The 20674-nt window shown below is 46.0% G+C and overlaps 1 protein-coding gene and 1 non-coding gene across 3 annotated transcripts in view; both read right to left on the minus strand.

The window, feature by feature from the left end:
- ENTREP2 (endosomal transmembrane epsin interactor 2) overlaps positions 1 to 20674 on the minus strand; it is a 274354-nt gene that overhangs the window by 198795 nt on the left and 54885 nt on the right. The gene's annotated exons all lie outside the window — the stretch shown is intronic.
- LOC116149460 (U6 spliceosomal RNA) lies at positions 11831 to 11940 on the minus strand. The gene has a single exon (XR_004133072.1). It is a non-coding gene; the product is annotated as a U6 spliceosomal RNA (small nuclear RNA).

Genomic DNA, 20674 nt, shown 5'->3' on the forward strand with positions numbered 1-20674 from the left:
TGATGAGACAACCAATGTAGCAGAAAAGCCAATGGCGACAAAGCTCGATCTGGGACCTGGGCTTAGAAGATCCCTGGCATCTCAGAACCAGCCCAGCTGGTCATCTAACTCAGGGCGAGAGTTCCTGCCACTCCCTGGGGCAGGAGTTCAAAAGTTGCAAATCTTGCCATGTACCATTTTTTGCACAGAAATTACACAATAAAACATCCTTCACCTAAAGAAAAAGTACCTGTTTGATTCATGAGTAACATACTCAAATCATCTTTTATTCAGCAATGCTCGTCAGGTGTCACCCAGGTGCACCTACTCGTGCAGAGAACCACAGCTTTTATTCCAAGAAGTGTGTGCACACAGCCTCCCGGGGACAAGGAATTTGGGTCAACAGTTTTTATACTTTAAGGGAATTTTTATTTCCTGGAGAAATTCCTATGCAGAATCCAATATCGAAAACAGACAAAAGTGGTGTTTTGTTAGCAGAGATTTACAGGTTGAATTTTTAAATATTTATCATAGATTCAGTCAAGAGAACACTGAGTTTGGAAAATAGGACTACAGGACAGTCGAAGTCACAACAGCCCATGAAAATTTAAGTTTAACTTTGGCTGCCCAATGTAGAGAAAATTTTGAAAACAGACCAGTTTCACTTGTACAGTTTTACGATACCCTTAAATAAATCCAGAAGTTTGATTCAAAATACAAGACAATGATTTCAATGTTGAACTGTTAAAATGAACCAGTGCGCGGTTTATCCACTAGTTTAAGTAATAATTACTTGGTAGAAGATATTTTTCAAACATATTTGTAACACCATATGGATTTCTGATAATGTTATAGTTTAAAACATGTTATTTCAGTACATAGCTTATGTTTAGAGAAAATTTCAGTCAAATTTACTTTGTTTTCCCTGCTGACTGTAAATCTCTTTTCCAGGGACTCAGTAAGGCTCAAAGGGAGTCCACTGACAGAATCTGTGGGCCAGACAAATAAAAAATGCCACTAAAACCTTGTCTTAATCTGAAATTGTATTTTATATTCTACTTCATTAACTGTCTAAAAATGAAGGCCAGGAAGATGCCCCTGGCTTGTCTGGCAACTTTCCAGCATCTCCAATCTGCCCAAGAGGCCAGCAGAGAATCACTGAAATTCAGTCATTTCTCACTGAAAACAAGTGGGGTTCTTCCCAGTCCACGGGGACTGCTCGAAGCCTGAAATCTGCAGGGTGCTGCAAAGCCTTCTTTCCTGAGCACATGAGTCAAAGGCCCACATTTAGGAAAGAAACCATAATCTCAGTGTTTTGGCAACTAACTATAAGTTATAAAAATTAAATAAGTAAATGTCAAAATTACTAAAATAAACTGATTATTTGGATTCTAAGAAAAGATTTGTAACCAGTTCTAAACACAAAAATAAATAAATAAACGTGGAGGATGGTCTGGAAAACAGTCTCCTGTATCCAGGGGCTAGTTTTAAGAGTGAGCACATTGTATGATATTCCAGCTCTAATGTCTCTTATTATTCATGATTCTGAAACTGGATTTAGAGTTTGGATAATTAATAAAATCACCCCTTCCATGGTCTTGATTATCACTCATCAGGATCACGTTTGTTCTTCGCTTGCTGACTGTAATCATTTATTTGAACCAGTGTCTCAGGGGTTCATCAGCTCTTCATTAGTGCCTGCAGGTTGGGTAAAACGTACTTGAATTTTCAAAATAAATGCAAATCACATTGGTACTAACAGCGAAGAGGTGAATTTCACGAGTACTTTCAAGGGAGACAGTTCCCTCCCAGGACCCTGGCTCTTTAGCGAAAAGAAGGGGTGTCCTCCTCGGCGACAGAGAACTCACCCTCCCATCTGCCCTGAACATCAATCCTACACATCCATCTATGGCCACAACCATCAGGCGCCACGTTAGCCCTCGCCTTGGCATGCACGGATGTGTTAGTTACTGACACAGGAAACAGGCGTGAAAGTCAAAAGGATTCAATACACAATTGAAGAGGCACAGAATCACCTAAGCTGGCAAATCACAAATACAGCTGCCCGGGCCCTGTCCTGGAGCGTCAAACTCAGAAGCTCCAGAAGCAGAGCCGGACACCAGGATCAGCGCAGCCTTGAACACAACAGACCTGGATCCTAACCCTGACCTGGCCCAGAGAAGCTGTGTGGACGTGAACATCACTGGCTGAACTTGGTGTTTCCCTCTGTAAGAGGGAGTAATAAACAGCCCACGGCCTCGCAGGCCAAGTGGAGATTACAGACACAGAAGGAGGGGGCTTCACGTGGTCCCAGGCACAAAGATGGCCCCCACGAATGGCCACCCTTACAGAGATCAGAGAGGCAATCCCCCCAGCAGAGGACAGAGGGTCTGGAGGATTCAAATGCATTTCACATGATAGAGAAACAGGCCAAATGGCACCATGAAGAGGCAACCAGACACACCCAGCATGTGGGACCTTCTGCAGGACAACTGACCTCTTCAGTGAATTGTGGTCATCAAAATAAAACATGGGGGGCTTTACTAGATTAAGAGAACTGCCTTTACATTTATTTCCCAGTTCTGTCCTCTAAGAGGGCCTAGAAGCAATGACACCCCAGTAAAAACGAGCACCCAGATCTTGGTTTCTAATTCCATTCTCCCATAAAGGAATAAATGGCTGATGACAGGGCCAGGGCAGGGAAAACAGAAGACAAGCTGAAACATCTCGTAGTGGCAGAAAATGCGGAAGTGCTAGAAACGGCAGGGGTCGGGGTGGGGGAGTTGACGGGAAAACGCCGTGTTAAAGAGAAGCAGGAGCCAAGTGGCTAAAGATTAAACAATCTGAGCAACAAAGTAAATGACCACAGTATTGAATTATAACCTAAGAAATAAGATAAATATCCATGAATCTGTACTGATACCACAGATGACTGAATAAATACATTAACACGATGAATACATAAGTTCAATTAATAAATGTTATTCAGAAGTGACAAATCTTCCTTAAAGATGAATTCCAAATAATCAATGCAAAAGGAAGATGGCAACTAGGAGGTCCCGTCAGAGGTCCCTAGTGATGGCTGCTGAGGCCAAGATCCAGTCAAGAACGCAAAAAGTAGCAGTTGAAACTTTAAGGAGAAACAGGATATCTAAATTGACTCAAAGTATCTTCCCCAGAATATTTATTAATTTCTGTGGTTTTAACATATATCCACAAACTCCTTGATCCTCCTTCCACCAGGAGGTGGCCCTAACCCTCTCCCCTTGAGTGTAGTCTGGACTTGGTAACTGGCTCCTAATGAACACAGCAGGGGAAGGGGAAGACAGTGACTTTGCAGAGGAGAAACCTGGCAGACATCACCTGGACCAGGGTATCAAAGGTAACATCACCAGCAGTACAGTAAGTCAGATGTCGACAGCATCATATGAGGCAATGAGAAGGGTACTTCACCTCTGAAGGATCCGTCCCTCAACCCACAACCCTATCCTGTAATGAGAAAACGTCAGACAAACCCACATCGAGGGATGTTCTACAAAGTGCTTGAACAGTTTCCTTCAAAAGGGTCAAGTTCATGAAAAACAAAGAAAGACTGAGGCACTGTCCCAGACTGGAGGAGTCTAAAGACACATGAGACTAAATGACGCATGTATCTGGGATTGGATCTTGGAATCAAAAAGGTCATCAGTGGGAAAACTGGTGAAATCCATGTAATGTCTGTAGATTAGTTGATAGTAACGTTAATTTGTACTTTTCACCAACGTATCAAGGTTACACGAGACTTTCCCCTTGGGGTCAACGGGATGAAGGGTACGGGAACTCCCTACTGATACATGAACAAGTCTCCTTAGAGCAGCAAAGGCACGTGACACCTTGGAATTTGATTCTATAGTAAATAAAAATCACACAGTCATTTTCAAAAAAATGAGGTTAGTCAGTTTTCAAATTTCAGAATTGATTTATAGACAAGCATGAGAGTCTGAAATACCATTCAAAGCAGCGGCACAGGTGACAGAAGTTGGTGACATAAAGGGACAGATGAGGGAGACCATACTTCTCCCGTCATGTCACTTAGAGGACCCGAGAGTTCCTGCCCTAGGACAGCGCATCACGTCGGAGAAGCTTACATACACTATCCAAAGTCATAAAATAATCATGAGAAGAAATAAAAATTATAAGCTACAGAAACCATGAGGGCAGAGCCAGGGGCCAGTAGAGACAGTCAAGGTCCAACTGACACGTGAACAGATGGTGAAAGTCAGAGCAACCAGAGAAACGCGAGTCAAGAACCATTTTCCACTCATCTCGCTGGGAAAATCGTTGTGCATGACAATACCCGGGGCTGGAAACAGCACCAGCCTGTGAGATCGAGACACACGAGGATGGGTGTGGGGAGGGTGGGAAGGACAGACAGAAGTGACTGCTCTGGGAAAGGGTTGAGAGTCACCTGTGAGCACTGAACATCAGTGCACCTCATGCCCGGATCTGACTCTCGGGTCTACAACCCAAGAAAACCTCTCGAACTCATCATGTACCAGGAAACCAGTAAGAGAATGTTCTTAACAGCCCTGGTCTCGATTGCAACAACCTGCCAGCAACTCAAATGTCCGTCCATGGAGAGCAGGTGTAGAAATGATGTGATACCTTCAAAGTACAGTCAAGATAAGTAACCACGGCACTTCACGCAACAGGAAGGAACTCTAACAAAATGCTATTAAGTGGGAAAAAGTTAGTCCCAGAAGGTGAAACCCAGAGGGGTCCTCTTTTTAAAAAGGTAAAAACAGGGAGGGTTGAGCTCAGTGGCAGAACGTGTGCTTAGCACGCATGAGGTCCTGGGTTCAATCTCCAGTCCCTCCATTAAATAAATAAATAAACCTAATTACCTCCCCTACTAAAAAAAAATTTTTTTTTGGTCACAGTGGTGGGTTTTATAAGTACCTCTTATGTTTCTAAAAATGAAAATGAATTTAATAAGATGGGCCATGCACGGGATGGTGAAAGAGTGCGTATGAATAAAAGGATTAGGATTGGTTCCTTTTTGCATGTTTGAAGTCCACTTTATTTTAAAAAAGCAATATATCAAAAAGGGCAGTGTGAGCGTGGGATTTATATTCATGCAGGCAACAAGCCAAGGGAACCAAAAACTGATCCTGAGAACTAGGAGGCAGGGCTGGGGCTGTAGTAACAAGGTCAGAAACCTGGACTTTCCATTTTATGTTCTTTGGTATTTAGTATGCCACCATGGTGCTTTTAGATCAGAATAAATATATTTAATCACTTACATATGGAAAGCTCTAAGGTGTGTGTGCTGTGTGGCTCTGCCCTGGATGGCTGTCCTTGGGCAAGTCAGTGCCCAGAAGGAGGGTACAACTCCCCCAGACTTCACACACCACTGCTCTGACACTTCAAAACCCAAGGGTCACAAGATTGAGGCCAACTGTTGCTAAGAATCAAAAACAGAAATAAAATTCATGAATGTTGATCTGGCACTGAGGTCTGTCTTGAGCAACGAGAACCTCAGTGCATATATCCTTCCAAATTTCTGGATACTACAAAAGCAAGATGTTGACGGGAAGTAATCACCCCGCCCCACAGGAGGGTCAACGAGAGTTGGTGTCAAATAATGAAAGTCAGCTCCGCCACCTTCCACCTGAAGCCCTGAGCTCGTGTTTGCTCCTGCACAAACTCAGTTACCTTCTGCCCTGTCTTCCCCATGGGACATTACGAATGGGGTCAGAAGAGACACGGATGCTGAAAGCCACGTGGGTTCCTCTGCGAGGGCCCCAAGCAGAGGAGCACAGGCTGGGGACTCACACAACAGAAACGGACCGTCTCCCAGTCCTGGGGGCTGGGATTCCCAGATTAAGGTGGCGGCAGGGTGTGCAGACGGCCGTCCGTCCTCTCTGCATCCTCACATGGTCTCCCCGCTGTGTACGTGTGTCCTAATCACTTCTAAAAATGTCAGTCAGATTAGATTCAGGCCCATTCTAAGGATCTTGTTTTACCTTGAATTGTCTCTTTAAAGACCCCATTTTCAAATAATGTCATATTTTGAATGTAAGGGGTGTTATGACATCAGCTTATGAATTTTAGGGGGATACAATTCAGCCATGACACCGTATAAATGCTGTATGAGTGTGCTTTTTATTATTTCATGTGAGATGACTGCATGCAGGTTGAGACACATATATGTACATATGTGTGTACATACACGTGCACACACATAAAACACTCCACCTCGCCTCAGAAATTAATTTCCATGGTCCTGTTTTTGTGCCACGTACTACTGACCTTGAAGTCAGTAGATTTAAAGGGAATTTTTACCTTGCATGCAGTTCAGGTTTGGTGGCTGTAACATCCCTTAAATGCCATTATTCTCATTTCTGTTGGTGTGTCTACATCCCTGAGAAAGTATCATTAATGCTATGGGATTATTTTATGCCACAATTTTTTTCGCTGTGGTAAAGTGTACACACAGTGAAATTCACAGACCGTAAGTATACAATGCTGTAAGTTTTGACAAATATATACATCCATGTAACTAACATCCCAGTCAAGATGTGGGACATTTCCACTACCCCAGAAAGTTTGTTTGTACCTTTTCCAGACAATCCCTCCTCACAGGCAACCACCATCACCAGGACTTCAACCACCACTGATGAGCTTTGCCTGTTTTTTGAACTACCTATCAATGAAATCACAAAACACTACAGTTCTTATAAACTAATTCCTGAACAAATCTTCTCCCATTGAGTTAAATATTACAGCAGTGACATAATTTTCTTTTTTTTTTAACACCTAGTGCCAAGCTAACACGCATGCCATTTTGCACAGATAAAACATTTTTAATTCTATCAACAGCAGAATATTATGCCTTAATCACAGAAGTTTCTGAAGTGACCTTGAGTTAACGTTGCATGTATATAATTACAACCACCACTCACTTCCGACCTTAATACGTAGAAAAAGATCGCTCCAAAGTTTCCAACACTTTTGAAGAAAACTGCGAAGCTGTGACAACTGATGAAATACCTAGTTTCCAATTTGAGCTCAGCTGCCATTTCTCACACCCCTGTTCCCCAACTGAACCAAGTCACCAGACCTCTCTCAATGGGGCCGACCAGCCCTGGATGACAAGGAGCTCTCCTGGCCTCTCTCCCTCTTCCTGAATCCTACACCCCTGTCCTCCACCATCATTACTAGAGCTTCTATTACCAAGGATGAACTTTGCCTGTTTTGAACTTCCTATCAATGAAATCAACCCACGGCCTGCCCCGTGGGTCACCCTTTCCCACGTCCCTTCAGTCTCTCCATTGAGTCCTCCCACCCATAGGCCAACATACTGTCTCCCCATCTTAAGAACAAACCTTCCCCTGGTTCCTCAAATAATTAAGCATAGGATTACCATACAACCCAGCAACTCCAATTCTAGGTAGACACCCAAGGGCATTGACACCCATGTCCATTGCAGCATCATTCACAATAGCAAAGGGTTGAAACAAACCAAGTGTCCATCGACAGATGAATAGAGAAACAAAATGTGCTCTCTCTATGCAACAGAACAGTATTCTGCCTTCAAAAGGAAGGAAACAATGACACCTGCTGCAACATGGATGAACCTTGGGGACATTATGCTCAGTGAGATCAGCAGGACACAAGAGGACAAATATTGAATGATTCTCCTTATATGAGGTCCCCAGAACAGACCAAGTCAAAGATACAGAAAGTAGAATGGTGGCTGCCACTGGCTGAGGGAAGAGAGACAGGAGCTGGTGTTTGATGTGCACAGAGCTTCAGTTTGGGAAGATAGGGTCCTGTCTCTTGTCATCTTCCCAGATGAGCAGGTGAGCTCACACCCTCTCTAGGCTCACTGCCGTTTCTATGGCAATGGCTCCGAGTCTTTCACTCCAGCCCAGCCTCCCTGCTGAGCTCCAGACACTCACATCCACGTGCTCACTGGGCATCTTGGTGTCCGGATACCCCAGGAGCCTCTCAAGCCAATACCAGCACCATTCTCTCTCCATCATCCATGTTCCTTGTTTCAAAAACCTCTGTCTCACAGTTGTTTATTTGACTCAGTTATGAATGACACCAAATCTCAGTGGTTTATGGGAATAACACTCTATTTCCCACCACCCGATGGGTCCCCGGGGGGCACTGTGGTGCAAGTTCATGCTGTCTCCTTCCAGAACTAGGCTAGTGGAGTGGCCTTTAGGGTTTTCTATATATAGTATCATGTCATCTGTATGTAATGACAATTCTACCTCTTCTCTTCCAATTTATCAAAACTACAATGAGGTATTACCTCACACCAGTCAGAATGGCTATCATTCAAAAGTCCACAAATGACAAATGCTGGAGAGAGTGTGGAGAAAAGGGAACCCTCCTACACTGCTGGTGGGAATGCAGTTTGGTGCAGCTGTTATGGAAAACAGTATGGAGATTCCTCAAAAGACTAAAAACAGACTTAACCTATGATCCAACAATCCTACTCATGGGCATATATCCAGAGGGAACTCTAACTCAAAAAGATACATGCACCTCAAAGCTCATAGCAGCACTATTTACAATAGCCAAGACATGGAAACAACTTAAATGTCCATCAACAGATGACTGGATAAAGAAGTTGTGGTATACTTATACAATGGAATATTACTCAGCCATAAAAAAGAATAAAATGATGCCACTGGCAGCAGCATGGATGGACCTGGAGATTGTCATTCAAAGTGAAGTAAGCCAGAAGAAGAAAGAAAAATACCATATGATATCACTTATATGTGGAATCTAAAAAAAAAGAAGGACAAATGAACTTATTTATAAAACAGAAACAGACTCACAGATAGAGAAAACAAACTTATACTTACCAGGGGAAGGGAGTGGAAAGGGATAAATTGGGAGTTCAAGATTTGCAGATACTAACTAACATATATAAAATAAACAACAAGTTCCCACTGTATAGCAAAGGGAACTATATTCAATATCTTATTAACTTATGGTGAAAAAGAATATGAAAACAAATGTATGTTCATGTATGACTGAAGCATTATGCTGTACACCAGAAATTGACACAACATTGTAAACTAACTAACTTCAATAAAAACACACATATACAAAACAACATAGTAAAGTATATGGTATGTTCTAAGGTCACAGGTGCTGCAGAAAAGAGAGAAGAGGGTCAGGACACCTATGGCATTGCTGGTGGGGCACAAAGAACTCAGTACACAGCACCTTGGTGGTCTTACAGATTGCGGAAAGACGAGTTTGTGGTCCACAGAAATACATTAGACCCACAAACAGCTGTCAACTCTGAGGAAGTAATAACACTGACACACAAGGTCATCAAAATAAGGATTTTCTCTTTTAATCTCAACCTTAACAACTGGTGATAACAGAAGCTAGGACTAGTGTGCATCCTGGAAGCATTCTTGGGAGGAAAAGACTCCCTATTAGGGTCCTGATGGGAGAGTCTGCACATGCTGATCACCCCAGCGTGGATCCACTATCAAGAAAGGGGCAGAAAGCTTTTGGACCAGAGCATGTCCAGGTCTCCAGGTGAATCTTCAAGAGGTGCTGTCTTACAGAAGTCAGATAAACACTACAAATGCTGTTGTAGGGAGATGACCGTCCAAACTAGACACCCTGAGCTCCATGTGGCATCTAGGTTCTGCCCCCACAAGCCCCCCACTGACCTGGAAGGCTGTGCTCTACCACCTGTAAGAAAGAGCCCCTTGCTTCTCGGCTAGAAATGATCAGAAGCTCTAAGGTGTTTTAAAAGGGATCCCAGCCCTGATAAGAATGTTTCTTCTCATAGAAATCACATTTCATCTGTAATATCACAGACAGGGAGTTCTGGCCACTGTCAGCAGTTCCTGTCTGCAGCGTGTCCCAATTTTCAGCAAAACACACACCAGAGTCCACGGAGTGCCCACTTACAGGACGGCACTGTCAGGACGGCACTGTCAGGGCAGCAGGCTGGGTCCTCCCCAGACAGAAGCCATGGGTGGTGACCAAGCCCCTCTCCACCCAGCCCTTTCACACCTCGGACAGGATCTGAGAGGGGACACACCGCACGCTCTCATCCACTTAGAAGCAGAGTGCAGATCCATGTCCTGGCAACTGTGAGGTCCCAATGCACTTCTGGGCCTGAGTAACAGGTCCCTAAGGCGGGGCAGAGGTTCCAGGCTCTGGTCTTTACAGCTGCCCCCTCCCCAGAGTTGTCCCTCAGGGGCAGCTACTCACCAGCTTCCCTGAGCCACATGCACAAGCCAACACGAAGGGGTCCCCAGCAGCCACTGTCCTGAGCGTCCTGCAGACACCTCTGAGGGCCCCTGTGCACAGAGTGAAACTGAGGTTCTGACCAGCTCTTCCTTACCCAGGACTGTCTTCCTGTGCCAGTGTCTCCAGGATGCCCACCCCCAGCATCTCCAAACACTAGAAATCCAGGGAAGAAGCTCTGCCTTGGGAACAAGGATGTCAGGACTAATCACGGTGTCAGCAGGCTGCGTGGCTTTGTGGAGGCTGTGGGGATGACCACCTCCGTGCCTTTCCCAGCTTCTCGAGGCTGCCCACAGTCCTTGGCTCCCAGCCCCTTCCTCCCTCTGCAAAGCCAGCAGCATGGTATCCCTCTGACCATTCTTCCATAGCCGTATCTCCTTCTAACTCTCCTGTTCTGCCTCCTTCTTCCACCCATAAGGACCCTGGGCTCCCCCAGATAATCCCAGACAATCTCTTCTCAAGGTCAGCTGGTTAGCAACCTTAACTCCATCCATATCCCCTTTGCCACGTAACCTAAAAGGTTCCCAAGATTAAGACATGGACATCTGGGGTGGGGGGGCTATTATTTTGCCAAACAGAAATTTTTACAATAAGCATAAACTTTTTGTAATTGGAAAAACAAATCGAATAATTTTTAATTATCTTTTTATTCATTCTTTTGTTTCATTTTTTTAGATTCCACATATAAGTGAAAACATACAGCATTTCTTTTTCTGTCTGACTAAGCATTATACCCCTCAGGTCTATGCATGTTGTTGCAAGTGGCAAAACTTCATTCTTTTTTATGGCTGAGTGATAGTCCATTACATATATAATCCACACCTTCTTTATCCATTCATTTGTTGATGGGCACTTAACGTTGTTTCCATGTCTTGGCTATTGTAAACAGTCATGTATCTTTTTGAATTAGAGTTTTCTCTAGATATATGCCCAGGAGTGGGATTGCTGGATCATATGGTAAGTTTATTTTTAGTTTTTTAAGGCACCTCCATACTGTTTTCCATAGTGGTTGCATCAGTTTAGATTCCCACCAGCAGAGCAGGAGGGCTCCCTTCCCCCACATCCTCACCAACACTTGTTATTGCTTGTCTTTTTGACCATAGCCATTCTGACAAGTGTGAGGTGATGTCTCATGGTTGGGACCATGAGCCAATAAATCAGAGAAATAATCCAACCTTGGAAGCACATCGAATCATTTCCAAAGAGAAAAGAAACCATTCTGTGGTCTGAAGGGATTAAAGCCCCTTTAACTACCTCCACTACCCAGTAGAACTGTATTCGCCTCACTAAACACACAGTGAGGGAGATTCTGTGTAGACACTGCAACACCACCTTTGCCAGGCTAAGACCACTTGATCTCACCCTCAATTGTCTGTCTGAACTACTGCTTTCCATCCTGTTCAAAAAGGATCCAGGTTCTTGAACATTTTTTAATCTCTTTAAAAAGTGAGGCTTATTCAACTTCGAGTTATTTAACTTTTCAGTTTCATAAATATAATAACAAGATCCTCTCCTTTTCTTTCTTTTATTTAGTTAAAATTGACCTACAAGATCACATTTGCTGCAGGCGTACAGAAATGTGGAATGCTTCACGAATTTTCGTATCATCTTTGTACAGGAGCCATGCTAAAAATAGTCTCAGTGTCATTCCAATTTTGGTACCTGTGCTGCTGAAGTGATCACAAGACCCTTTCCTTTCTCATTAAAGCTACCAGGTGTGCTTCTTAAAAACATTGACCTGCAGGTGATAATCTTTCTGTTCAGACACAAGCGCTCCGTAAGACAGCACACAGGGAGGGAACAGCATCCAGTGTGAACACTGAGGTCTGTGGACTTGAAATGAAGATACATGGTGGACATCCAAGAGTCCCTGTGGCTGGCACCTGTCAGCCATTCAGCCCTAGTGTAGGTGTCCTCCCAGTACAGACTTCACCTCCTTCAGGGACTTCAGGATGGGTACCTGGGCACTGCGCAGGACAGCTCTGCCTGCCTGCTGGACAAAAGTCAGCCCAGGTCACAGAATCCACTCTGGACAGATCCTAAATGTGATGAGCGACTCTTTCTTCTAGTGTCCTGGCGTTGAGCGTTGACATTGACCAACATAACTGTATGCACGATGCTCACAGGTAGGCGGAGAAACCATCAACAAATGTCAACATTCGTATCAACAACCAAAAGAATGCAGAACTTTGTTTTTTCAACTCAGTAGTGAAACAGTTCCCTGGTAAGCCTTTGCCAACTCTTTCACGTGGTCAGCGTTGCACTGCCTCAGTAACGCTGCGGATGAGAGGTTCAGCCAGGTGGATCAGAGTTACTCTTGAGTTCTCCATCCTGTCTCCAGGTAGCTCCCCTTGTTTGAAATTAGTTTTGGAAAAAGGAATCTGAAAACAACTTTGAAAACATAAAATACACAAGTGCAATCTGGGTTTTCCAGAGATGGTTTCGGGACACTTAACTCCAAGACCACGGGCCTCTTGATAGCCTCCCTGCCATCCCCTGACGGTCCCTACAGTCCTCTGCAGGCTGCATCCTCCCTGCTGGTCACTAAAGAAGAACGTGGCCTTGCAGAGCCCGACAGGCAGCAGACCCCCTGCAGCACCACCGGAACGCGTGCACCTGGTCTCTGATTCTAAAGATCACTAGATCAGTTGAGGGGAGGATATAGCTAAAGTGGTAGAGTGTGTGCTCACCGTGCATGAGGCCCTGGGTTCAATCCCAGTACCTCCGTTAAAAAAATTAACTAAATAAGCCTAATTACCTGAACCACCACCCCTCAAAAAAAACTAAAAAACTAAAGACTACTAGATCAAACAAGCCCTGCTGGAAATCTGGAGGACATTCTCCCTTTTAAAAACGAACACTGTTCATTGAGGAAACTGCTCAAAAGAGATGAGAGAGGATGCTGTGATCACTGAAGGATGGGCCAGGTGAGAATGGCCAGATGGGAATGAGTATCGGACAGTAAAAGCGTATCTGCCGAACCAGGCTTTTCCCTTAACCTAGGAAACTGACCTACCCCAACTAGAAGGTCTGCCTGAAGATGAGCAAGGAAGAGACAGGTCGAATGAGGGAAAGCAGTGTTTACACACGTCTTAAGTCACATGTAACATCTGAACCAGGGTTAGAGAGGCAGCAGGTCAGGCAGCCTCCATGCAGTGACGCATGTGAGCAGAGGCACCAGGGGTGCCCAGCTGGGGAGGCTGGGGTGGGTGGTGTGTGTGGAACAGCCTCAGAAGATGGAAGGTAACATCCCTGACTGAGCGTGGGAGGAGGGGGAGGATAGAGATGGGCAGGTGAGATTCCAACACTAAGACCTACCGTCCTCTAGGTTCAGGATGTGCTCACGTGAGCAATTACCCTCTACTCTTTCTGTAGGACAGATGCTCAGCAGCATAAATTACCGCTGAGTCAGTCCCACTCAAGGACCACAAAGCAGAGAAGATGAAAGATGACGGACACTTTACTGTTAAAGAAGAAAACAGCCTTCAACCAACAGTTGTACTTCAAACTCATGACCCAAACAGTGTGCTGACTTCAGACTCAAGGCTTTTACCTATTATTTTTTACCATCCTCAAATATTTTGTTATCACTTTATGGTTTTAAGGAGCCAAACATTTTGTAAAGTATTATAGATGTGGAAGAGAATTCTTTATCTTTTAAGTATACTTCCAATTACGGTGAAATTATTTGCATAAAGGAGTGTTAACAGCCCTGAATAAGACAAACTGTTAGCACTTGCCCAAATGCCTGTTGCCCCCAGAAGTTCCTACTGAGCACCCAGTGACCCTGTCCTGATTCCCATGGGCCTGGAAAGAGCACTGAGGTCCCCAGGTACAGGACTGAAATGCTGATGATATGGTGGTGGCAGTGAACCTCCATGTCCCCAAGGTCTCTGCCCTCACCCATCAGGGACACAGGATTTCTCACGTCCCCCCTGTCCCCTTCTACCTCTTTCCATAAGGATGTTCTCCTGAACATCCTGCAAACCCAGCACAGAGATCACTCAGGCATTCAACACTAGCACAGACTGAGGGTCATGGAAGCCAATGAGGGGCTGGTTAAAAGTTGGGAATGTCCAACCAAGGAGGAAGGAAAGGGACCAGGGCTGCTGTAGATAATCTGGGGCGTGACTGGGGAGAAAGGATGGTTCAGGAACAGCCAGGCAGTTCCCCCTGCCCCACCACAGGAAGGTCCTCACCATCTGAGAGACCCAGACTGCAGGCCAGCAGAGCCCCTCCCCACCTGGACCCTGCAGAGTTCCCTCAAGGGGCTTCCATCCCACCCATCCCAGCCCCTCACAAGGCCTGCTCCCCCCGGGGGTCCTGCTGGCTCGGAGGCAATGCTCCAAAGACAATGACAGAGCTTAGTCTTTGTTTCAAAGTTTTTAAGTGTTTCCTGGAAAAAAAAAAAAAAGATAAGCTCTAGAATATGCAATGCCTGGTTTTCATATGGTCACCTTGGCGCCTTTAAAATGCATATTTTCCACCTTCATCTTGTTTGGCCTTTCCTATAGAGACAACTCTCAAGTAACTCCAAACTGGAAATATTTAACACACATTTCATTTACACCAAAGCACGCGTGCATAGTGGCTCACGGTTTTCCCAAGCTGTTTGTTTTTCAGCAGCACGTACCCACAACCTCAGCTCCCACCTCCACACAGGCAATGTGGGGAGTGGATGCTGGGAATTCCCAGGGAATAGGGGTTTTGAGCAAGAAGTAACCAGAAAAGGTAACCCAAGACACTTCCCTGCCAGAAACTTGTAAATACCAGGGAGAGGCCCTCCTGCCACACTGTGACACAGCTTTGGCTAACATACAGTTGACCCTGAGACACAGGCCACCTTCATGCTCTATTTCATTTTTCTAAGAAGCATCTGACATATCAGGGACCCTCATACTACCCCATCCCGACGGTCCTACCTGCTCCGACTTCAGAAAGCAGATTTGAGGAAGAAAGGAAAGAAATCCTGCTGCTTCTCATGGAAGGGGTCCCTCTGTCCAGCCTTCAGGGACGTCCGGAAAGCATGCTCTCCTTCTCCACCCGTCTTACTGTGTGAAACCCTGTTATTACCGGGCGCTCTCACATCTATAAAGTGCACAACTACTCCTCTAACTTAAAGGAATATGTTTAAGTGGTGCCTCAACACCCAAATGCAAACCCCAAAAACACAGGGGGCAGGTGGAGAGGAAGGGGCAGTCACGTCCCAGTGGAGCTGTGGGGGCGGGAAGTAGGAGGTTCATAGGAATTACGGTCACAGGAAGTGGGGCAGCGGGGGGCGGACACCGCAAGAAGTGAGAGCCACCGGAAGTGGGAGCCGCCAGTAGTGGGGGCCACCGGAAGTGGCGGCAGCCGGAAGTGGAAGCGGCCAAAGGTGGGGCGGCAGGGAGAGGGAAGGGTAAGAAGCAGCCAAAGCCAGAGGCCGGGTCAGGCTGGAGGAGCCGCGGGAGATGCCTGAAAAGTGAGCAGTAGCAAGTGCAACAGCCCAGAGGGGCCGAGAGGTCACTGACCTCGAGACAGAGGCCCAACTAAGGAGCCACAGGAAAGCGCCTCCCCGCTTCCCGCCTCCTAGCAGTCAGGGAGGCGCTGACCACTTGCCGCCTTTGGCTACAACACAAGGATGGAGCGGAGATGTCCTGGCTTTTACAGGACAGATCAGTGCCACATGGGGGGGGGGGTGTCCCTGAGAAGACACACCAGCTGTCACCAGACAGGCCGGCACAGAGACAGAAAACGTAACAACTTCCCCCAAAGGCGGAGTCACAGTGCTGTCATCTCGAGAGGACAATTTCATGACTGTGGCGGGGGGTGCTGCAGTCCAAGTCTATTTAGTCCCCTGGGTTGTCTCTGGAGGGACTGAAAACACACATCGACCTCACTTAAATGTCAATCACCGGCCTTGGGCCCTTACTTTAAAACACAGGGAATACTTGGTACTGCTGAGCAGAATCTTCACAGGGGTCCTTGGGCTCTGCCTCTGTGAAGTGGGCACCCAGGTAGGGGACTGGACAGTTCTGTCCTGGGCAAGGTAGAGGGTAAACACCTGCTGGCCCAGGGCTCTGAGGCCTCAGCTGGTGCTCCAGGGTGCCTTTGTGTCCAGTTTTGATAGTAATACATCTTCCAGGAAGGACAAGGAGGAAATACAGAAAAGAACAAAGGAAATAATTCCCATCACCACCTGGAGATAACCACTGTTCATATTTTGACTGTTTCCATCTACCTTTTTTTTTTTTAACTGCACACATACATTGCAAAATTGGAATTCTACTGTGGCAGCAATCTTGCTATGTTCATTTAACATAACATGACGATTTCCCCAGACCAGTGAATATTCTTTGAAAATATGCTTCTAATGGCCATATAATTTAGAAATGGCTAATATAACCATTTTGCTATTGCTAGGGATTCAGGTGGCTTCCAATTTCTAACTAAGATAAATAAAGCCACAGTGAGTATCTTCACACATATACTTTATTGGTATCTCTGACTTTAATATAAACTCTTCAAAATAGGATGACTGAGTCAAAGGGTTTAAACATTTGTTTTCCACGAGATTACACCCATCGACATTTCCTCCAGTGGGTATGAGAGTATTTATCCTCCAATATGCTTGTCCACAGTGAGAATAAATATTTGAAAGAAGATATTGAGGAAGAAGATCATTGTTTTCATTTGCATTTCTCTGATCACTTGTAAGGTTCAGCACTTTCTGATTACTTGCCTTTATTTCTTCAGCGACTTGCCAATGAGAATCTGTTGCAGACTTTTTCTATCTGATAGTAATGTTTTCCTATTGATTTATGACTGCTTTTAGTATAATAAGGATGTATTGGCAGGTAGACAGTGTTACCTCCTGCCTTGCCAATTCTGGTGATGGTGTTTGACACACAAGGATGCTAATGGATTTGTGGTCAGCTGTATCAGTCCTTCCCTTTATCATGTCCTCCACTGAAGTAGAGTGTTGTGGTCCTTCAGCCTACAATTCAACTCTAGCCCCTCCTCTTGCTATCTGGGCGACCCTCTCTTCACCTCCATTTCCGTGATTGGAAAAGGAAGTTGAGGAGAGTACATTTACTACATGAGGTCAGGATGTGGCAGACAATCTCAGAGCTGGTCCTCAACGACCCGCCTCCTGGTGTTCAAATGTAGCCCACTCAGGTGCAGCCCAGAGAGGACCAGGGGACTGCCCGCAGCCTCAGAGTGAGCTTGGAATCCAATCCTCCCTAGTGGCACCTTGAGATGACATAGCCCCAGCTAATACCTTCACTGCAGCCCAGTGAGACGTTGAGCAGAGGACTCAGACAAGATGTGCCAAGATTTCTGACCCACAGGAACAGTGATGGATGAGCACTGGTTGTTTTAAGCTGCTAAGTCTAAGGGTGATTTGTTATACAGCAGGAGATAACTAATACATAATGCATGGAAAGTACTTAAAATTGTGCCTGTGGTATATTACAAAAAAAGTCTAATGCATTGCCACTGCTCCCCTGAAAAGACGGAATCCTTCTCCCCTCCTGAAGCTGGGCTTGACTGTGACTTGCTTTGACCAAGAGCGCAGAGACGAAAGTGATTTTGAGAACTGAAAGGCACCTGCACACTGGGGCTTGCCCTCTCGCTACTCTGGGAACTCTGCTGTGACACTATGAAGGAGCCCAGCTGTCTCCTTTGGGAGCCTCTTACATGGACCACTTATCCCTGATGTCCCCCAGCTTAGAACCAGCCACTATCATGCATTACATGCACAAGGCCATCAGCTGCAGGCGCATGAGTGAGCCCAGCTAAGGGAACCACCAAGCCATACCCAGCGTACATTTCCAACCTATCTCACGTGCTGAATGAGTGGCTGTTGGGCAGTTCCGGGCTCATCTGTCATGCAGCACTTGCTAACTGATAGATCCACCATTCTTCTTATAACTGCTATTACTATTCTCTTTGGATCTATTAGATGGTCACTTGTACTTCTTGGCAGTATATTTATGCTTTTACTTATTACACTTAACTCATCCACTGGAAACTTCTTTTGGTATATGATACTAGGTTAGGACCCAACTCAGTGTTTTGGCACATAGCCAGTGCTCCCCTCTGCACAAAACTGCAGTGCCTTGTTTTCACGTATGAGTATCTAGAGTATTTTAGGACAGCATTTCCATTCATCATTTCTGTTTGTAAATTAACAAATGTCAAACCAATACCATATGAGCTCCGTTTTAATTTGGGCCAAGATAATATTATTATTATCTTATTATTATTGTTACACTGGGGCATGCCAGGACAAATTCTCACTAATCTGACTGTGTGGAAGACCAGAGATGTCACAGGAAACATGTCAAGGAAGATGGAGAACAGGAATACGAATCTAGAACAAGGAGGTGGAAGAGGTGGGGACAGTCACCATTACCAAAGGGATGACACCAAGGCTGCTGTCCTCTGAAATCAACCTTAACCCCAGCCCAAGTCTCTCCATCCGTCAGTCAGCAGTCAAACTCCACAAGCCCTCTTTGCGTGCAGCATTAGGCACTTTGGAGGGATGAATGCAGTACCTGCTCTCCAGGTGCTCACAGCCACTGGGGGACAGTCCCACACACAAAACCTCTGCAGATCATATCTGCAAATCCACAGAAACACAAACTAACAACATAATGGCTGAGGGGAGCTTAGAAACCCCTGGGGGCAATCATGGAAGACTTCCTGGAGGAAAGTTTTCAGATTTTGAGACAGAAGATTTAGCAAAGAGAGGGTGTGTGCAAAGGCAGCGAGCAGGAATGCATGACTCCTGTGTGCAGGAAGCAGATGTATGTGGTTAGAGCAGAAAGTCTAAACAGATACAGTAAGAAGTGAGTTTTATGAAGGGGTAAGGGTCAATTTGGTGGAGGATCATTCAGTGTTAGGTCTTCAGAACAAGTGAGCAAGCCATGTTTTGTTAGATGACTTGGTAAGAGTCTTAGGTTGAGCACCAATCCCTCTGCTGCTGAAACAGTTGGTAATGTACACAGGCATTCCCAAACTGCTCCAAGACCTGCCTTCCCCCAGAACTCTCAGGAAGCAGCAAGAGGGGCATGATATCAAAGGCGGGGAAGTGTTACAGCCAGTGCAATGCAAAAGGCCAGCGGACCCCAGCTCTGCCCCTATCCAATCACAATGTCCCAGCCTCTCATTAATTCTCAGTGGACAGCAGGCATGGGTACACTAAGAAAATTACTTCTTCGCTTATTTTGAAATTGTGCTGCATATCAGCTATGATCCTAAAAGTTTAGCAATTAAAACGTGAAAACCAGTGAAGTCCTGATCTCCAGGAGCTGCTCACAGCTGTGAGGTCAGCGAGGGCACAAACCCTTCCCTGGCTTCCCATCCCTGGCAGGCCTCTCACCATGGGAAGCAGCCATACCATCCAAAATGGCGGCCCCGGCCAGAAGATTTAGGGGAAAACTGCACCAGAAGCGACTCAGACACTCGGGGCAGATGCTCAATAGGTCAGAGCGAGCTCTGAGCAGCGCCTGCTCTGCTGGTCCTGACACCTGCCCCCAGGTGCTTCAGTGTGCATGTGCCCATGTACTCCTGTGGCTCTGTTCCTGTGTCAAGGACAGAAGCCGTTCTGGCCAAGGTCTCCTCCTCCCTTCATGTCCCCACAGACCCTCGTCCCCACCCCCTCAGCAGGAGGCTGCTGGGCGTCGCCAACAGAGGTCTCACCTGAGAGTCACCCCAGGTGCTCCTCAGATCCCAGGGCTGCAGTTTGACTTTGTTTCCCACCAGCATGGACCACACACACCTGGAACTCCGTGCAAAGAGGTGGCCAGCAGATGGGTACCCCTTGCCCTTAACCTGTGGGTAGGGGTGGCTTCCCCACACCTGGAGGAAGAGGGTGTCTGATCTCAGCCCCAAAGCCCAGGCCTAAGCCCAAAGTCAGAGCCCAAGGGAAGCAATCTGGAGTCCAGCCAAGCCCCCTGCCCGGCCTTGGAGGTGCCTCCAGGAGGAAGCCAAAGTCAGGGTCACACCTCCTCTGGACCCAACTTCCCCCAATCCCCTAGTGTTTAAACCATCAGAGCTAGAAACACACTTCAATGTACAAAGGCCAAACTCTCTATTGAGGGTGACAAACCATTTAACACAATTCTTTTTCTGGAGCACACTCTAGTTCACTTTCCCTCTGATACTTCAGGAAGACACCCCCTTCCTTTCTTGCAGCAGTATTCATTTTTTTTGAGCCCCCACAGCACCTTTCTCAGTTTGCTCTTCCTCAAACAGAGAGTCTCATCCAGACCCGCACTAGCTCAGACGCAGAGCTGCGGATCCACAAGTGGCTGCCACTTCGCTCACTCTCCCAGGTGTGGGGCTGGAGACTCACTACCTCTTCCCGTGATACACCGATCAACGGAACTCCCAAGGAACTCCCATCTCCACCGTGCGTGGGACTGGACTT

The sequence above is a fragment of the Camelus dromedarius genome, chromosome 29 (assembly GCF_036321535.1).
Source record: "Camelus dromedarius isolate mCamDro1 chromosome 29, mCamDro1.pat, whole genome shotgun sequence".
Lineage (NCBI taxonomy): Eukaryota > Metazoa > Chordata > Mammalia > Artiodactyla > Camelidae > Camelus > Camelus dromedarius.